General features: G+C 42.6%; 1 long non-coding RNA gene across 1 annotated transcript; it reads right to left on the bottom strand.

Moving 5' to 3' along the window:
* Nucleotides 1-4,075: 4,075 nt before the first annotated feature.
* On the bottom strand, nt 4,076-17,194 carry LOC124240625 (uncharacterized). Its single transcript, XR_006888960.1, has 3 exons — nt 17,078-17,194; nt 16,782-16,891; nt 4,076-4,298 (listed from the first exon to the last, which is right to left on the bottom strand). It is a non-coding gene; the product is annotated as an uncharacterized LOC124240625 (long non-coding RNA).
* Between the last annotated feature and the right edge of the window lie 1,107 nt (nt 17,195-18,301).

The raw sequence follows: 18,301 nt of genomic DNA, 5'->3' as shown, positions 1-18,301 counted from the left end.
GCGTTTAACCCCTCATCTTACAAGACAGGAAGCCCAGGCTCAGAAGGGCAAAGGTGCTTGGTCTGGGTCACACAATAGGTGAGAGAGGATCCCGGGTTTCCCCTCTCTGGGTCTCCTGGTTTTCCCACCAGAACATGCCCCTTGCATTGTACAAACTGACTGTTGCCTCCGGCCATTTCAGGTGACTGCCTACTGTGTACAGCCAAAGGTGGTTTTTTTTAAATCGATGACCAATCCTGAGCAAAGAAACGTAGCTTGACTCAAAGAGTGAGCTGAGTTTACATAGAAATTATAGGCTGTGCTGCTGTTTGGTAAGAGTTTGAAACTAATTACAAGGTATTCCCAAGACAACACCTCTGGGCGGCTCGTGCATTTCCAAGGATTTCCTGGGGATGACTTCTGGCCAAGGGCAGTTCTGTGAAAACCCAAACACTGCTTCTTTCTTCTTATGTTCCAGTGCAAGATCTCTAGGAATCTTTCTAGGAATTAAAGACTTAACTGGATGTGTAGTCTTTCCCCACTGGCCTGCCCCACTCAGGGACCTATCCATCCGCTAAAGAAGCGTTTCTGTTGCCAAGCAAACTCATTCCTGACCAAGTGACTGAGTCTGTTTGCTGAAACACAGGAGACGAGTATAAATGGAGTCATGTTAATGGGAAAAGCCCTTATTTCTTGGATTCTTGGCCTGAAAAGTGTTCCAGGTTATGTCCTGGGTGTCCCCAGCTATGTTTCACCGGGGTTCCCAAACCTGACCCTCAGCTACACCCCCCAAGGCGGGCACACTCACTGTGTGCGTCTCTGCCTAGCCTCTTCTCTGATGATCTCTGCCCTCAGAGACCCTCGGCCCTGCTGCCAGGACCCGCCAGAGGAAGGTCAAAGTGCATTCTCTGGTTCTCTGGAAGCTCCCACGTGCACTGAGCCTCAATGATAGTCTGGTGACGTATTCTCTGAAGACTGGGGAGAAAGCATCACTGACTCTGGGCCACATTTTGTCACCAGGCACTTAAGGGAGCTGAGTCTCTCACCAATGTCTCCACCAGGGCCAGCAAGGTGGAGGCGGGTCAGGCACCAGAACACCCTCCCCATGCCCCTGTGTCTCCCCTAGGCACACTGGAATCTGCCTCACTCTTCTGCAAACAAACAGGCTGGATGCAGATTAGCTCATGCAAATCACCTCTTAATGACCCGCCCCCAGCTCTTCAGTCAGGTCTGGACTGAATCTTGTAATGGACTCGAGTAAGGTATCTTGGCTACATGCATTTTCCTGTCATTTTAGATGCCAGAGCAAAAGCCTGTATGGGGAGAATAAACCAGTTTGTGTGGTGCTGAAAGAAATTTAGCATCTGACTACTCTAAAAAGGTCTATAGATTCAGGTCAAGCTCACCAGGAAAGAAATGCAAAGCAAAGTGCATAAACATGGATGTGAAACCCAAGTAAGTCATGAGAATAAAACAATGAAAACGTTGCTCCTTCCTTTTTGCTTAATTTTGTTTTTTGGCTTAAATTTGTCATTTCTATCAGACCAGATAAAATCACTGTTTAGACGACTCTTAAAAAGTTTAAGCTTAATTTTATTTCAATTTTCAAAGAGAACGTAAAAACTGCCTTATGTGACGTCCATGAATAGATGGAAACTCTAAACACGTCACGCAGCATCTGCCAGGGAAGCCCAGACTCCATCCCAATAATCTAAGTCTGGGCCGCATGAGCGCGCTCAGATCAATCTCCAGCACCAGGGACCATCCACGCAAACATGAATCTGACCACTCAGACATAAACGCAACTGTCCTCAGGGAAGATCAATGTTTACAGCCTTAAACTCATTCAATATTTAATTTAAATGCAAGCTGGTTTATGCCTGAAGCCAAGGCCTGACAATTCAGGGATTTTCACCGCTGATGGTCCAACCCAGCAAAAAGCAGCATGCAACCTCCCAGGAGCTGTAGTTTTCAGGGCCTCAACCACAAGGCCCACCTGAGCAGAGGTCCAGGAATAGGGTAGGAAGGCACGCCCACATATCCAGCCCCGAAATCTGGCTCCCTGGCAATACCAGCTTCCTAACCTGTTTCTCTGCCTACTCTGACCCGCTCCAGCAGGTCTCTAGGGGGCTTCCAGGGTCGTCCATCCTTCCAGGGGCCAAAGATGGAAACATTCAACTCATTCAATTCAAGGCCAAGTGAAACACTTAGGAAAGCATTGCCAAAGGGTAGAGAAGACGTAATAGGTTGAAAATTAGAAGCAGAAGCCAAACAAACACCCCAAATAAATTCAGATCCAACTCATATTGTTTCTTTAATTGGGTTTCCATTTATTATTTTGTATTTCATGCACTCTTAGAACAGAAAAATCAGAAAATAGAGACAAACAAAAAGAAAGTCTTTCTGTCTATACTTGCATCTCCTAGGATGGCATATTTGTACATGTCTTTCAAGATTCTTCCTGGTGGGCACACATACATATAGACAAAAAATAGAATATTTTTACCAAATGGACATCGGAAATACGTGCTGTTTTACTACTCACCATAATTCAGGTCAGTGGTTCTAGACTTGGCTGTGTGTTATAATCACCCGGGGAGACATCTAATACCTTGAGAGACAGGCCTCACTCCTCACCACTCAGTTAGAATTTGTGGAATGAGTCTGTTTAAAACTCCCTAGGTGTATCCAAGGTACAAACAAATTTGAGAACAGCAGTCTTATGAAGCATAGCAGAATATGTCTCCCCAAAATAGCATGTGCATCTTTGGAATAAGGATTATTCTGAGAAATTGCAGACACAGGAGAAGCTCTGGAAACACAGTAGAAGTCAACCTCGACTAAGGGACATTTACGTTTATAAGGGAAATCTCCATTTGTAGAGGCGTCTCCTTCTGAGTACCAGGAAGAGGAGGATGACTCTAAGGCACAAGAAACTTGTATCAAAGGAGACGTCACCACTTAAATCTGCAAGACAACTTTACCTTCCTTTATTGGGCTGTTCCTGGTCACCTCTCATAACCAGGTCCCCTCCTGCCCCTCCCTCCACCCCCACCCTGAAAATCTTTCTTTAGTGTTTAGCTGAAGACGACATTTAAGGTGGTGGCTTGGGCCGTCTAGGGGAGTTACTCAGTTTTCCTGGATGTCTCCTGATGAGGATCAAGGCTGCCCCAGGGAGAGAAGCCCAGGGCGTCCTGCCCTACATACTGATCTGTATCATCCTCCGGGAAGCATAGGACATCCTGACCTGATCCAATCTGATTCTTATCTAAAGTTATAGGACCACCCAATAACCAGACCCCACCTGCACTGATAGCATTTTAATGACTTTTTTACATGATCTTTCCTTTGTCTTGTAAAGAAATAACTCACATACCTATGCCTTATAAATTTAGCCCCACCCTCAACCCATTGCAGCTCTTACTGCCCATGGGTCCTGTCCCCATGCTACTTCATGCTGTTCTCTGCACAGAGGAGCACTACTACCAGACCTTGAGAGTCCAAGAAATCTTTCTTTCGACTCCTTGGCTCGCGGAGCCAGCGTCATCTCCCTATGTATACAGGAGGTATACATGTTAATAAACTTCTATTTTGTTTTTCTCTTGTTAATCTGCATTTTTTTACAGGGAGGACTCAGCCAAGAACCTAGAAGGGTGGAAGGCAAATTATTTTTCCTCCCCTCCACTTATGTAAGGAACTGGGAGTGAGGAGACTAGGTTTGGGGTGAGGTAGGGCAGTGGTGGTCAAATTTGGCTGTGTATCCAGATCACTTGGGGAACTTGGTGAAGATACACAGGCCCAGGCACTCTCCTACCTCCAAGAGCCTTGGACTCCATGTTCTTTATCAGCTCTCTAGGCAACTCAGATATGCACCAAGTTGGAGAACCACCAATTTAAGTGACCAATCTCTTATTATGTGATTGCCTCTTAGGTGACCTGCTCCTCCCTCACGCTCGCTAGATTAGACTTCAGGAGCTGGGTTGTTCTATATGGTGGAAGTCTCTAGCCACATGTGGCTATTAAGCACTTGAACTGTGGCAAGTTCAAATTGAGAGGCGCTGCAGATGTAAAACAAACACTGGATTTCAAAGACTTAGCATACATTAAAATGATAGTATTTTGACTATATTGGAGTCGTTCCTTTTTCTTTCTTTTTTTTTTAGTGTGGCTTCTGGGAAATTTAAGTTACACATGTGGCTCACATTATGTTTCTATGAGACAGGCTGCTCTGGAGGCCAAGACTTATGTCAGTTCACTTCTGTCTTTCCAGCACCTAGGTCAGCCATTTTGCATGAAATAGACACTCCATCAATATTTTTCTGAAAGAAGGAAGAAGTCAACAAATTAATGAAGGAACATAGACACGTGGCAGCCCAGGCATTCACAGTATTATTCCACAGACAAAGAGAAACTTTTGGAAAATAGATGCTATTTCAGTTTGGGTTCCCCCAGAAGCAATCCCTGAGACAAGGATTTAAGTGCAATTGATCTACTTGGGAAGGGAGTAGAGAAGTGAAGCTGGGAAGGAGAGGGGCTGATGAAGGGTGTGTTCTCAAGCCTTTATCACTGTGGGTGACTGGAGCTTGATCTCGCTGGGGAGCTTTAGGGAACAGTACAGAATTTGTGCTTCAGAGTTATCTCCTCCCACCTGGGTGAGGGAGCTAGGGTGTTTATACACCATTTCCCATCAGGCATTAGTTGAAGGCTGCCAGGAGGGCTGCATGTGTTAATCCCAGGCACTTCTGTCCTCCTGCATGGAGCAGACAGAGAAAGCCTGCAGACAAAGAGATGTCAGTGCTAAAATGGTACAGCTCAGGGGACAGGGGCATAGCCAAAGACGACTAACTATAGTTCTTTCTAAGCAAGCCTAATAATTCTATAATCTAATAATTAAAATTGGCGCCAATATCATACAGGTCTATACATCCCTCAAGATGGTCAGTAAAGCCCCTTTAGGATTCTTTGCCAGCTCTGTCCTTGCTCTCTCATCCTATCCTGCAGGTGTCAAACAGAAGTGGAGAAGAAGCTACTAATAATAAGCCCAGTGTGGCTTGACTAGGAGTTGCCACGTTGATTAAAGATGGCCCCAGCTCCTCTGTCACTGAGTTCGCTGCCCTGCCCTTTGTCTCCTGTTAGTCCACCCTGGGCAGATGTTGGCAGGCAGTTTTCTTTCTTCTGGTTTCTCCACTACGATGCAAACTCACCCAGGGATGTGGCTGGCACTTGTCTTTGAACTGCTCACAGTATGCGCACACACAAATGGTACGTGTGTGCAATGCACGCAATGGTAGCAGCTCAATGTTTTAATAAAGACTCTCAAATTTCTACTTTCAGAACATACAGCTTCACTCAGTATTAAGTCATTTCACAGAAGCCAGACCATAGTGGTTCTGTTTTTGGAGGCTAATTCAGTCTGGTTCTAATTTGAAATGAATCAGGAGAGGCTCCTGAATAATTTCATTAAGCACAGTGAAGCAAGGCAAATAAGATGGAAGAAGCAGTAAGCAAATTGAAAATGAGAAGTGGATGATCCATGGGGAGTTGAACTCAAAGTTGTCCAGAGTTTTTACAGTAATTTTAAATCTATTTGATGCCATAAAAATGCATCTGTGTTTTCCATGAACAGCTCATTTCAGTCAAAGTCTGGGTTTCATTCAGAGGACTTGGGCCAAGCCACTGTCACAATCTGTCATTGCTGGAATTTTACATTCAAGGCCCTTTCCCCAATTTAACATTACAGTATTCATTTTCCCTCTCTGGAATTCAGGTAGTAAAAACATTTAAGTTATAAATAATTAAGTTATTAAATTTAGATAGATGATAGATAGATAATCCTAATGGTCCTGCCAATAGTTGGGCCACCATAGCTTTAAAAATAAAGCTAGAAATTCCAATAAAAATAACACAACTTTAAATGAATCCCCCATCCATTCTTCCCTCTTTACTTAACAAACACATAGGAAGTATCAAGCGTTGGCAGACACAGGTGTCTATGGTCAGGTATGTTGAATAACAGCTCTGTCTGGGCAAACAGCCCCCATGAGGCTGCAACCAATTGTCACCATGAAGGAATATGGCTCCTTGTTTCCAAATCTACTGATTTTACAAGAGAAGCCAAATCCTCAAATTTTTATGAAAAATATCCTTTTTCCTTTCTTTTTACCATTGGCAACTAATTTTTTAAAAAATTTAAATACTGTACAGACCCAAATGAAAAGGACCAAGCAGGAAGCAGGCAAGGTATGACTTTGCATTTACCGTGGAGCAGATACAACCCTAGGCACTAACTGGGTCAGATACAAAGATTTCTATTCCATGTGCCTTGCCCTCCAGCAGCTTCCTGTCCAGGAGGACAGATGACCATACAACTAAAATTCTCATACAAAGAAAAAAAAAGGTGGGGTTGAAGTGGTTCTCCAGAGAAAGAGAACAAATAAGTTCTCTTCCTGTTGGTACTGTATATATATAGACCAAGGTATGCTGTCTATTAGTTGTGTATTTGTATGTATAGAGAGAGATTTGTGATTTATTTTAAGGCTCTGGCAAGTCTGTAATTGATAGGGCAGGCTGGCAGGTTGGAAACTGAGGCAGGAGTTGATGCTGTAGTCTTGAGGCAGAATTTCTTCTTTTCCAAGAAACCTCAGTTTTTGCTCTTAAGGCCTTTAACTGACTGAATGAGGCCCGTCCACATTATCCAGGGCAATCTCCTTTACCTAAAGTCAACTAACTGTAGATGTCAGCCACATCTACAAAATACCTTTACAGCAACATCTAGAACTGAATTGACTGAATAACTGGGTATTATAGCCCAGCTGAGTTGACACATGAAACTAACTATGCCATGGGATAAGGGCTATAAGAGAGGTATGAAAAATTACTACAGGACTTCAGAAGAATGAGAAATCAAGGAAGCTTAAAGGGTTGAAAAATAATTCCCATGATAGAAGACTAAAGAAATATGAACTTCTCTATGGAGGAGACCAAGAAGAGATACTACTAAGCAAGTGTAGCCAAGCACATGGCAGTTGTTGTTATGTATCATTTCATTTAATCCTCAACTCTAGTGGAGTAGCCGCTATCATTATACCCATTTTACAGATGAAGCCCTCAACCCCAGTGTTTTCAATATCACATGACTATTGAGTGATGGGGATGGGACTCAGATTCAGGCAGTTTGAAATCTCCAGAGCCTTAACCACTGCTTAGGCTGCCCTCCAGCGAACTCATATCCCATACAGGACCTTATCAATTCTCACAAAAGCCCCATGAGATAGGCATTATTATTATTATCCCCATTTGACAAATGAGGAAACTAAGGCTTGGCATATAAGGTGGCGGCACAGGTTAGGTGTATCTGATTCCGAACTTGTGCTCTGACCACCCCCAGCACCCTCCACGCCTCCCACCGCAGCTCCAAGTATGCAAAGGAGAATGCATCAAATGGTCTAGATTATGTTCATATGTGACCAACGAGAAGAATGGGCCTCAGGTTCAAGTGGGAAAAAACGCGGTAGAACATTGGAAGTAACTCCTTGGTGGTCCGTCAGGGACATGCACACATCAACCGGAGAAAGAAACATTTACCCTTGGAGATTCTGCTGCTTTCAACGTTAACCTCCCGAAAGACCGTGGATAGGGTTGTAATCATTTAATGGGAATGTGTACCGAGACTCTGAATTTTGGTTATTGATTGGCAAGAATAAAAACACAGTGCCCACACAGAAAACAACAGCAAAGTTGGCTTCTCTTAAATGAAAATATTGCCTTGGCTTTCTCTTAGCAAAAATTAAACATGCACTGCAAGTCATGCTTCATTTCTGGGGTAAGAAATAGACTCATTTCAAGCGAACTTCAAAGGAGCAGCCAGAGATTCCTCTCTCCTAGCCCACTTTGAAACACTCCTACACTATTTCATCCTTTTCCCTTTGAGTTATTTTTTCCCTCCTCAGAACGTAGAGTATGTGAGAAATCTGTACTGTTCTATTTTTGCTGAGGAATTCAATTTGAGCTCATAAATCATTATCCCATTGTTATCCCTTCCCTAGACGGGACTGTTAGAGTCAATGCTGGCTCTTTCTTCCTCCCATGATCATAACAATAACTTGACATATAGGATAATAATTTAGCTATTGTCTAAGACTAAATGATGCCCTTTAATTGTATTATTTTTTATTTTAATTATATCTCTATAATAGTAATATTCAACCCCTCATAATTCTCTATGATGGCCATACTATCATAGATCAAATAATTAAAATAAAACTTATACTCATTGAGCCCTACTATGTGCCAGGCACCGGGCTACACATGCATTTAAAACTCACGTCTGCCGTATGAGGCAGGTGCTAATTGTTGTCCCTATTTTTCTAAGGAGAAAATTGAGGTATAGGCAACTTCAATAACTGGCCTGTGTTTACACAGGGATGGAGCTGAGATTTAAAACAAAGCATCTAACTGCAGAGGTCCTCTGTGGTCGTAACAATATGTATGACTCCCACTAAAAACCGCCGAGGTTTTATTTTCTTGTTTTACTCTTCCTTCTTGAGATTTCAAAACAACATTCTATGGAGGCAGAACGAATAAGCACAAATACTCCAAAGGGAAATATTGTAAATAAAGAGGTGGCTTTATCCATCATTCAGGGGAGATGCCAGCCAGAAGCTGAGCGGTGGATCCACAGCTGAGAATAAGATATAACCCAGAAGGTGAAGACTTGGGATGCCTTGCAACCAAACCACCTGACTCCATGGACCCTAGTAGGATTTCTCTGATGCAGCCAACTTTATGAGAAATCACAGACATAGAGCTTGACCCCATCTCAGTCCGTTCAGGCTTCTATTACAAAATACCGTAGACCAGGTGGCTAATGAACAGCAGAAATCTGTTTCCCCCATGTCTAGAGGCTGGAAACCCAAGATCAGGGTGAGAGCACGGCTGGGTTCTGGAGAGAGCTTTCTTCCAAGTTGCAGATGCCAACTTCTTGCTAAATTCTCACATGGTGGAAGCAGAAGGGAGCTCTTGGGATCTCTTGATAAGGGCCATAATCCCTGTCACGACCTAGCCACCTCCCAATGCTACCACAGTGGGCATTAGGATTCAACAACACTGGTTTGGGGCAGACCCACATACTCAGTCCATAACAACACCCAAACCAACTCGGTTTTTTTTTTTTTTTTTTACCACAGTGACAACAGAGTTCTAAAGTAGGGGAGTGGCTTATCTAGATTCACAAAGTTTTTGGTAAAACTAGAACCATTATCCAGTTAACAAATTTCTCTACACCTCACAGCCTCTCGAATAGGTGAGTTTAGGCAAAAGTGTGGCCATAATAATCAATTCAACAGCTCAAGTCAAACTCAGAGACAAGAATACTAATGTACCAGATGTTCAATTTCTTTGTCTTTTTTTAATTGAGGTATAATTGACACACAACAGTACATGAGTTCCAGGTGTGCAACATAATAATTTGATATTTGTATACATTGCAAAATGATCACCACAATAAGTTTAGTTAAGTTCTGTCACCACACATAGTTACAAAATTTTTTTCCTTGTGATGAGAACTTTTAAGATCTACTCTCTTAGCAACTTTCAAATATGCAAGACAGTATTATTAACTATAGTTGCCGTGTGGTACATTAGATCCCTGGGACTTATTTCTTTTATAACTGGAAGTTTGTACCTTTTTACCACCTTCACCCATTTTGCCCACCTCTGGCAACCACCAATCTGTTGTCTGTATCTATGAGCTTGGTTTTTTGGGTTTGTTTAGATTCTACCTATAAGTGAGATCATACAGTATTTGTCTTTCTCTGACTTATTTCACTTAGCATAATGCCCTCAAAGTCCATCCATGTTGTTGCAAATGGCAAGATTTCATTCCTTTTTATGGCTGAATAGTATTCCACTGTATATATATACACCACAGTTCCTTTATCCATTCATCCGTTGATGGACACTTAGGTTGTTTCCATATCTTGGCTACTGTAAATAATGCTGCAACGAACAAGGGGGTGTATCTATCACTTTAAGTTAGTGTTTTCATTTTCTTGGGATAAATATCCAGACGTGGAATTGCTGGGTCATATGTTAGTTCTATTTTTAATTTTTGGAGGAACCTCCATACTGTTTTCCATAGGGACTGTACCAATTTATATTTCCACAACAGTGTACAAAGGTTCCCTTTTCTCCACATCCTCACCAACACTTGTTATTCCTTATCTTTCTCATAATAGCCATTCTAACAGGCGTGAGGTGATGTCTCATTGTGGTTTTGATTTGCATTTCCCTGATGATCAGTGATGCTGAGCACCTTTTCCTGTACCTGTTGTCCACCTGTATGTCTTCTTTGGAAAAATGTCTATTCGGATGCTCTGCACATTTCTAAATCAGATTGTTGTTTTTTTGCTATTGAGTTATATGAATTCTTTATATATTTTGGATATTAGCCCTTTATCAGATATATGACTTGCAATTATTTTCTCCCATTCAGGAAGGGTTTCCTTTGCTGTGCAGAAGCTTTTTCATTTGATGTAGTCCCACTTGTTTAGTTTTGCTTTTGTTGCCTTTGGTTTTGGTGTTAAATCCAAAAAATTATCACCAAGACCTATGTCAAGGAGCTTACTGCCTACTTTTTCTTCTAAGAGTTTTATGGTTTCAGGTCTTATGTTCAAGTCTTTAATCCATTTTGCATTAGTTTTCGTGTATGGTGTAAGAAAGTGGCCCAGTTCCATTGTTTTGCATGTGGCTATCCTGTTTTCCCATCACAATTTATTGAAGAGAATGTCCTTTTCCCACTGTATAGTCTTGGCTCCTCTGTCATAAATTAATTGACTGTATATGCTTGGGTTTACACATGGGTTTGGACAGTCTCTGGGTTCTCTATTCTGTCCATTGATCTGTGTGTCCGTGTCTGTTTTTATGCCAGTGCCATACTGTTTTGATTACCCTAGCTTTGTAATATAGTGTGAAATCAGGGAATGTGATGTCTCCAGCTTTGTTTGTCTTTCTCAGACTGCTTTGGCTATTTGGGGTGTAGATGTTCACTTTATTTTTTTGAGGAAGATTAGCCCTGAGCTAACATCTGCCGCCAATCCTCCTCTTTTTGCTGAGAAAGACTGGCCCTGAGCTAAGATCTGTGCCCATCTTCCTCTAGCTTATGTGTGGGACGCCTACCACAGCATGGCTTGCCAAGCGGTGCCATGTCCGCACCCGGGATCCGAACCAGCGAACCCCGGGCTGTCAAAGCGGAACGTGCGACCTTAACCGCTGAGGCGCCGGGCCGGCCCCAGATGTTCACTTTCTTGTGGCATTAAAACAGTTTTCAGTGATATCTCAGCACCTCCAAATCTCTGTTAACTGGAACTTCCACAGAAGATGCTCCTAATTCTCCAAGATCTCACTTGCCTTCTGGGTCATTAAGGAAAAGAAAATCGCGGTCAGTGCAGTTTGCTGTTATGCAATCTGTTTTATTCTATCTCTCCGTGTGGCATTTTATCTTTCATCTCCTAAACTCGGAGTATGCTTATTAACCAGAGCAGCCGGGCCGAGCCAGCTTGGTTAAAAGTCGGTGTAAGTGGGTCCTTTCCCTCCAGAAAAACCAGTGAGTTCTAAGTATAACTGGAAGAAAACAGGGGCAAAATAACAACAGAGAGAAAACAGCTATAATATAGCATCAAGGTCTCTCAGGCATAGAAAATATTATAATTTCTGCTTTCATGCAGGGGAAAGCTTCCTTAAGCTTATCCGTGAAACCTCAGTAAACTTACCTTCTTCCAAACATTTAAAGCAGAAGAACTCAGTTTTACTTCAGGAAATACTCGGAAAGAGGGTGGCCAGCCAGATAGGCAGAGCCCAGCAAGAGAATCCAAGTGGCTCTGCATACGGGAAAGCTGACAAACAGAGGTGTCTTCTCAGAGGCCCTGGAGGCCCACGTATAGGTGTGGGGGGCAGGACTCTAAGCCTCGGAGACTGGCCTCCAGGAGGTCAGTTTGTGAGTACCCTTGAGATCAACATCTGAGGAAGGGAAGGGCAGGAGACAGAATTGGGCAGAGGGAGATGCTGAGTAGCCGAAAGCCACAGACTGCTCCGCCAGGAGTCTGAAGCTGGGATAACCTGTTGAGAGTTGTCCTAAGTTCCTGCGAGGGGAGTGGGCCTTGGGACCACACCGCCAGTGGTTGCTGGATGTAGCCCACGCCAGCCGGGCCGAGGAGGCTCTCGTTGGCTGAGGAGAGTCCCCCGTGGACTGGCAACTACGGGTTTTCTGCCAGGAGCACTCTCAGCAGCTGGGAAGATCAGTCTTTCATTCCCGAAGGGAGAATCACAGCACCATCCCAGGGTCATGAACATCTCCTCTCCTGGGAGCAGCGCCATGCAAGACCAGGCAAGGGTATCAGGGCGGCCATCCCAAAGCAGGTTGGGGCAGACTGCCAACCCAAGAGCAAGCGAGGTGCCTGGGGCCTAGAAGATGAACCCACGCTTCACAACAGGGCGCAAACTAGACCCAGTGGGGCCTGTGCCACGCCAACCCTGACAGAAGGGTGCCAGCCTGGGGGCCGTGGAGTGCCAGGGGTGCAACACAGGGCCCGTGCCCTGCTGCCCTCTCCCCTGGGCCAGCTTGGGAATAAGGAAACACATCGAAGCCTCTAGAAGCCCAGCAGGACTGTCTGAGCCACAGAGTCAGTTTGGGGAGAGCAGCTAAACAGAGAGCGGAGGGGCAGTGAAAGGAGGTTACTGACTATACTGGGTGACCAATGGGGCCAGGCTAGGAGGCTGGCGAGAGGGGATAGGACGGGGTCTCTCAGTCTCACCAGCTCCAGGGAGCTCAGGAAGGCAGGAGAAATATAATGGGGCTGGAAAAATAAGTAATTAATAATACTTTACATATGCAGGATATATTATATTTTACAAATCTCTGTGTGTGGGAGAGAGAGATCCCATTTTGCTAGTTCTGTCCCTAGAATGTTGATATAAAAAAGCATTACCTATAAAAGAATGTAAGAAATCTTTGTAACACAGCTGATGAAAATGTCCCTCTCTCTCTCTTCCTGGCCCTCTCCTTGCCCCCATTCCTCTCTCAGGCCTCCGGAGTCCTGACACACTGCGCACTAGTGCCTGCAGTGTGTCCTCTGGTGGTGAGCCGTTGCAGACAGCCTCGGAGAACGGCCACTCCTGTCCCGGGAGACGGCCCTAGCAGTCCTTTCTCTCTCCATCCTTCAACTCCTCATTCACAATGTTAAATGACACCATCATTTTTCGGCGACTCACTCAAACTGTGAACAGGTGAGATCATGTCACCACTTTGATGATGACATCACTTTAATGTTTCTCCAAACCAGCCACAGTACTGTCAGCGGCACAGGACAGCCCTCGACTTCTCCTTTCGTGGCTGGCTGGTGGGACTGAAATAAGTGCTTTGTGTGAGAAAACATAAAATAGGGAAAGCTAAGACCTCGGCAGTGGTAATTGTCAATCAAACATTGACTGGCAAGAGGTGTTGTTAGAAAGAAACCATATGTCCACCCAGGTAATCTTGTCATCTTGTTGTGGGACCAAAGCATAAACTAAAGTCACAGGGGACTCATAAACTCGTAGGTCTGCCTGCTGAAATTAAGGGGTGGACCACATCCGCGTCTGTAGATGGGTTTGAGTGCCTCGCAAGGCAGACGGAACAATGGAAAATCATATGCACACAACCTGGGGAAGCTTCCATTGCTAGCTGCTCCCACGAGGTTCTTTGAGGGCACATTCTTATTATGTTAATAGGCGAAACATAACCCTTCAATGCCAATTAACAAATGCGTTATTCAGGTATTCGCATGCTTATACCTACTGAGGAATGTTCTTGCACGGCAGCATCTTGCTGTCTGTTTTCAAGTGCTTAACTAATGGCCTCGCTCCAGGATAACGCATTGTGTTTTCAATAAGACGATGAAAAGCTTTTTCAAAAAACGTATCTTGCATGTCGTTACACTTGAAATTGTCCTTCAACACAAAATTGTGAACAATTTATTTAAACAAAACTATTATAGTAACAATTGATGAGGGTGTTAATTCTGTAGGTTCTCTGACAACTAATTCAGCCACACTTCAGAGATTTTAAGAAGATGCTTACACTGTGAATTAAGCGTAAGATGGTAGCTTCTAGCATATCAGAGCAGTCCTCTCCATACTACTCTGGATAAAATTGTACAATTTTTTTTAACAGCTTTATTGAAATTCACTTAAGTGTGCAACTGAGTGATGCTTAGTATATTTTGTGATTCCTTTTAGAAGTGATTGTCTCTGGTGAAAGTATGTGTTGAGTTTTTGCTCCTGCATCTAGGTTATTTGTTTGTACAAGACTCAGTTCTTGCTAGCTAGGAGACTGAAGGGCCTGAGTTTCCCTGATCACAGATTTTAACAAATATTTGGTGGTCTCTGCATTAACATCAGAATACTGAGAAATCCGCCTGCCTAATCCTATTTAGCACCACAAAACACTCCAAGGGCAGGCCATGATATGTCAAACATTTGCAATGCTGCATATAAGTCTGTCTTTTGCAATCATATTTTAAAATGGTTTATTCCACTGTTAAAATACAATACATTTAGTCTTCATTAAATACATTTTTCACTGCTTTTTGGCAACTGTACAACCTATCGGTCATTGGGCGAGATTGCCGCAATGCATAATTTAAAGGTGCCGTAAAATTTGCTCCTTGTGAACCCCTGTGCATTGGTGTGCTTAAACAGCTTGCAGCGCATATTAGAAGCCAGCCGATCTAATTTGGCACTACTGTGATCTACTTCGAAAATAGATAGAATTGTTATGCTTTCAATTAACGTGTATTTGTTAATTGAAGGAAGGAAGGGAGAAATGCAGGCCTAGGAAAGAAAAAATTATTTGACAATTGTAATTAAAAGCCATGTGTCAGACACTCAGCAGTAATAGAAAGCACATTCCTGAGGAAGAGAAGTCTGTATCGAGAGGTGCAATCATCAAACCTGGAATAATGAAGACTATACGAGGGAACACATATTTGGGGGTAAAATTGCACAGAAAAAGCTAAATGGTCAAAGCAGTTTAGAGAAGAGAGATCATTGTAGACCACAAATATTAGGGAAATTTTCATGGAGGAAACAGAAAATGAGCTGGCCCTAAGGGGTGGTTAATATTCTTAACAGAAAGTTTCCAAATTTAGGGATACTCTGGTACATACAGTCATAATTTTGATAGAGTGGCATGACCTATATTTTCATCCACCTAAACTGACTTAGAAATAGCACATAATTGGAATGTACCCATATGAGTATATGCAGAACAATGGAACTGAAAGATATAAAAAGTAGTTTGCCAACATCTAGTGTTCCTAGATGTTCTCCGGTTCCTGGGAAAAATAGAGGTCCAATAACTTAGGGACAACTGGCTCACCAGATTCCTGACTTGGAGCACTGCCCCGCACATTAAGATATTAAAGGTCTGAGAAGTTATGCTGAAGAGATACTGTTCAGCTCTGTTTACTTCAGAATTCTCCAAGCTTATCTGACCACGGAACGCCCCTTCTCACAGAGTGCACCTGCTACACAGAATACACACATCAAGGAACTGAATTCCCCGGAACGCAGATCGGGAAGCAGTGATTACAACAATAAGAAACAAGCAACCTGAATTTAAAAGTGGGCCAAAGACCTTGATGGACAACATAGAAGCCTAAAGTGTAACCCACTCACATGTGGCCAAATATAAATAATCTTTTTAAGAAGTGATGAAAGAAAAATGCCTTATCCTTTTAAAAATGTCAAAATTGTTCAAAAGCATACAGATGGCCCCAACAAGCATTTGCGATCACTAACCAATTTCATAAGGACGTCTGGTCTACTTTTCAACCACACAGATCTGTTAATTCTCCTTAAGGACTGGAACACTTCCACTCCATTCTTACCTTGAAATAGACACTAAAAAGAGTCGTGGCCAAATGCAGTGTATGGAGAAAAATTCAATTTAGTCAAACATATATAAGACCCACAGCTCCCGCTTTTCATTCCTTTTTGTGTTGTAGTTCTTGCATTCCATCCTGCCTGACAGTCACTAAACAACTCATCAACTTCTTTTATAATTTTTGTTTGATTCCTTCCTTAATGTCTTTAATTATTTTTAAAAAATTATTTTAAAGATTATTCTTACAGTCTCTATCTAATTGTCTTGTGATCTGAAGTTCTTGGGAGGGAAGCTATCCCCGTTATTTACTAAACCTGATGGTTCCTAATTACGCTACACTGGTTCCTCCAGGGTTTTGAGGTTTTTGATTGTGAGCTCATCTTCAGTGGGGTTTGTGTATCCTCCCACGCAGGGGACGAGGGCAGGTCCCTCCTAAGGAGTTTACCAGTACAGCACCATTTTCCTGGCATAGGTGATTCTGGACCGACACGAAGCGTAAAATTTAAACTCAATTCCGTGTGAGGAAGAGGCCTGAGGTTTCAAATTCTCACGCACTTTATGGCAGATCAACTCTTTGTCATTGGCCCATGTAAGTGAGTGGATTTTTTATCCAATCTACCCTTACTGAAGGTTTAAACACTTGGAGAGTGTCTGTTCTATCCAAAATTGCTGAATGTCTCATCTCCTGTCCCACTTGGGTATTAAAAATTCAGCCCCTTGTTTTCGAGGCTGACCCCCTTCCCCACTGCTGTCTTGTTTGTTTTTTCCTTTGGCTGTATCTTTCTTACTCCCTGTGGGTGCAGATGTGCATTTAAATGATGCTTGTTATCTGTTCTTAGTGTTTCTAGTATCTTATAGCTAGAGGGGTTTTGGGGTCTCTTACCATTCCGCCAGATTCAAAACGCCCTTTGGCCTCCACTGCGCAGTGTCTGTCAGAGACCGCCAGAGGAGCTCAGGTGGGTCAGATTCTGTTATATGCCTCGCTCAGCAACTCTACGGGAATACACAAAACGATTATAAGTTCAAGGTTTTCCAATGAGCTGAAAAAGGCTGTTGTGCATTCTTTCTAGGAGCTTTTCTTATATTTCATAACAAACAGTACTTGTAAATAGATTGAGGATGCAGCAAACAGCGAAAGGGAGATGTTTTTGGTCAAATTTGAGATCCTTAAAAATATACTTTTCTGTGCAGCAGCCATTGCTGTCAGCAAGTAACACGTGCTGAGCGCCTCCTACCATCTTCTCAGCAGCACTGATGAGTTTCAAAGCCTCTGGTTGCTTTAAGGAACTTCTCTACAAGAGAAAGGGGAATCAGCTCGAACCTTCTTGGACAGATATTAGAAACCCGGCCCACACTGATTCTCTTCCCAAAACTGTTCCAAGCTTTAAGAGGGAAAGCACAATTATTACTGACTAATAGTTCTAATTATTTTACTTAGAATACTATTTTAACTAGAAATTACGATGCTATAAAGTTGCATTTTATGTCATATTGTATACATATATTTATTTATACACACACAAACACATATCTACAACAATGGAGCACTGTGGCAGATGTGGCCTGTGCATTTACGCGCAGTTTATTAGGCTTGGAGCATAATTTTACTGTTTTGTATTTTCATAGAGTGATGGCTGCTAAGCCTTTGCTTTGATGACATTTTTTGTTTACTTCCATGATTTATATCATGTCAAATCCTAGGTCAGGAGTAGGACCTCCAATTATCACACTCTTCCACGGAAATGCTGTTTTATCAAGGGCTGCAAGATGCGCTAGATTCCTGGAATGCATTTTGGTTAAAAGCAAAGACTGTTTGTGTATCACAAAATTATTGTAGCTAATTAATTACACTAAAAGGTAATTAATCCAGGAGAAAATATTCACCATGTGCCTACTACTATGCTTTTTTAGTACCAGCTTTTCGACATATTCTAAAAGATGTAAAACATAGACTTCTAACACTCAAGAAGCCTACAAATATTTTAAAAGCTTATATAAATGTGGTTTAGAATCAAATATCTAATCAAATTATTCCAGATGCAAAACCATTTTAAAGGACATATTTAAGTCATTTCAGACATATTAAATCAGTTAAAATGTAATTTTTTAATATATGAAAGAATCTATTTAGTTAATATTTGAAAAATGAATCACCTATGCAAAAAGTTAGGGTAGGACTCAGGACAGGGGAAATCTATGCTTTTCTACACCTTGAGAGAGTGAGGTGGCCTGGAGAGAGAGGAGTGGAGCGGAGGTGTGCAGAAGAGGTGGGAAATGCATTTCCAACTCTTGTGCCTTTTTTGTGATCTTGATTAGGGACTACTTTATTGATTGTGGCTGGAGAGCTCCACTTGGGGCATTTCTTCCAGGAAACTTAAGCAGGTAATTTCAGAAATACCAAGC

This window comes from Equus quagga, chromosome 6, assembly GCF_021613505.1.
Source record: "Equus quagga isolate Etosha38 chromosome 6, UCLA_HA_Equagga_1.0, whole genome shotgun sequence".
NCBI lineage: Eukaryota > Metazoa > Chordata > Mammalia > Perissodactyla > Equidae > Equus > Equus quagga.
This window is presented reverse-complemented; position numbering and strand designations above follow the sequence as displayed.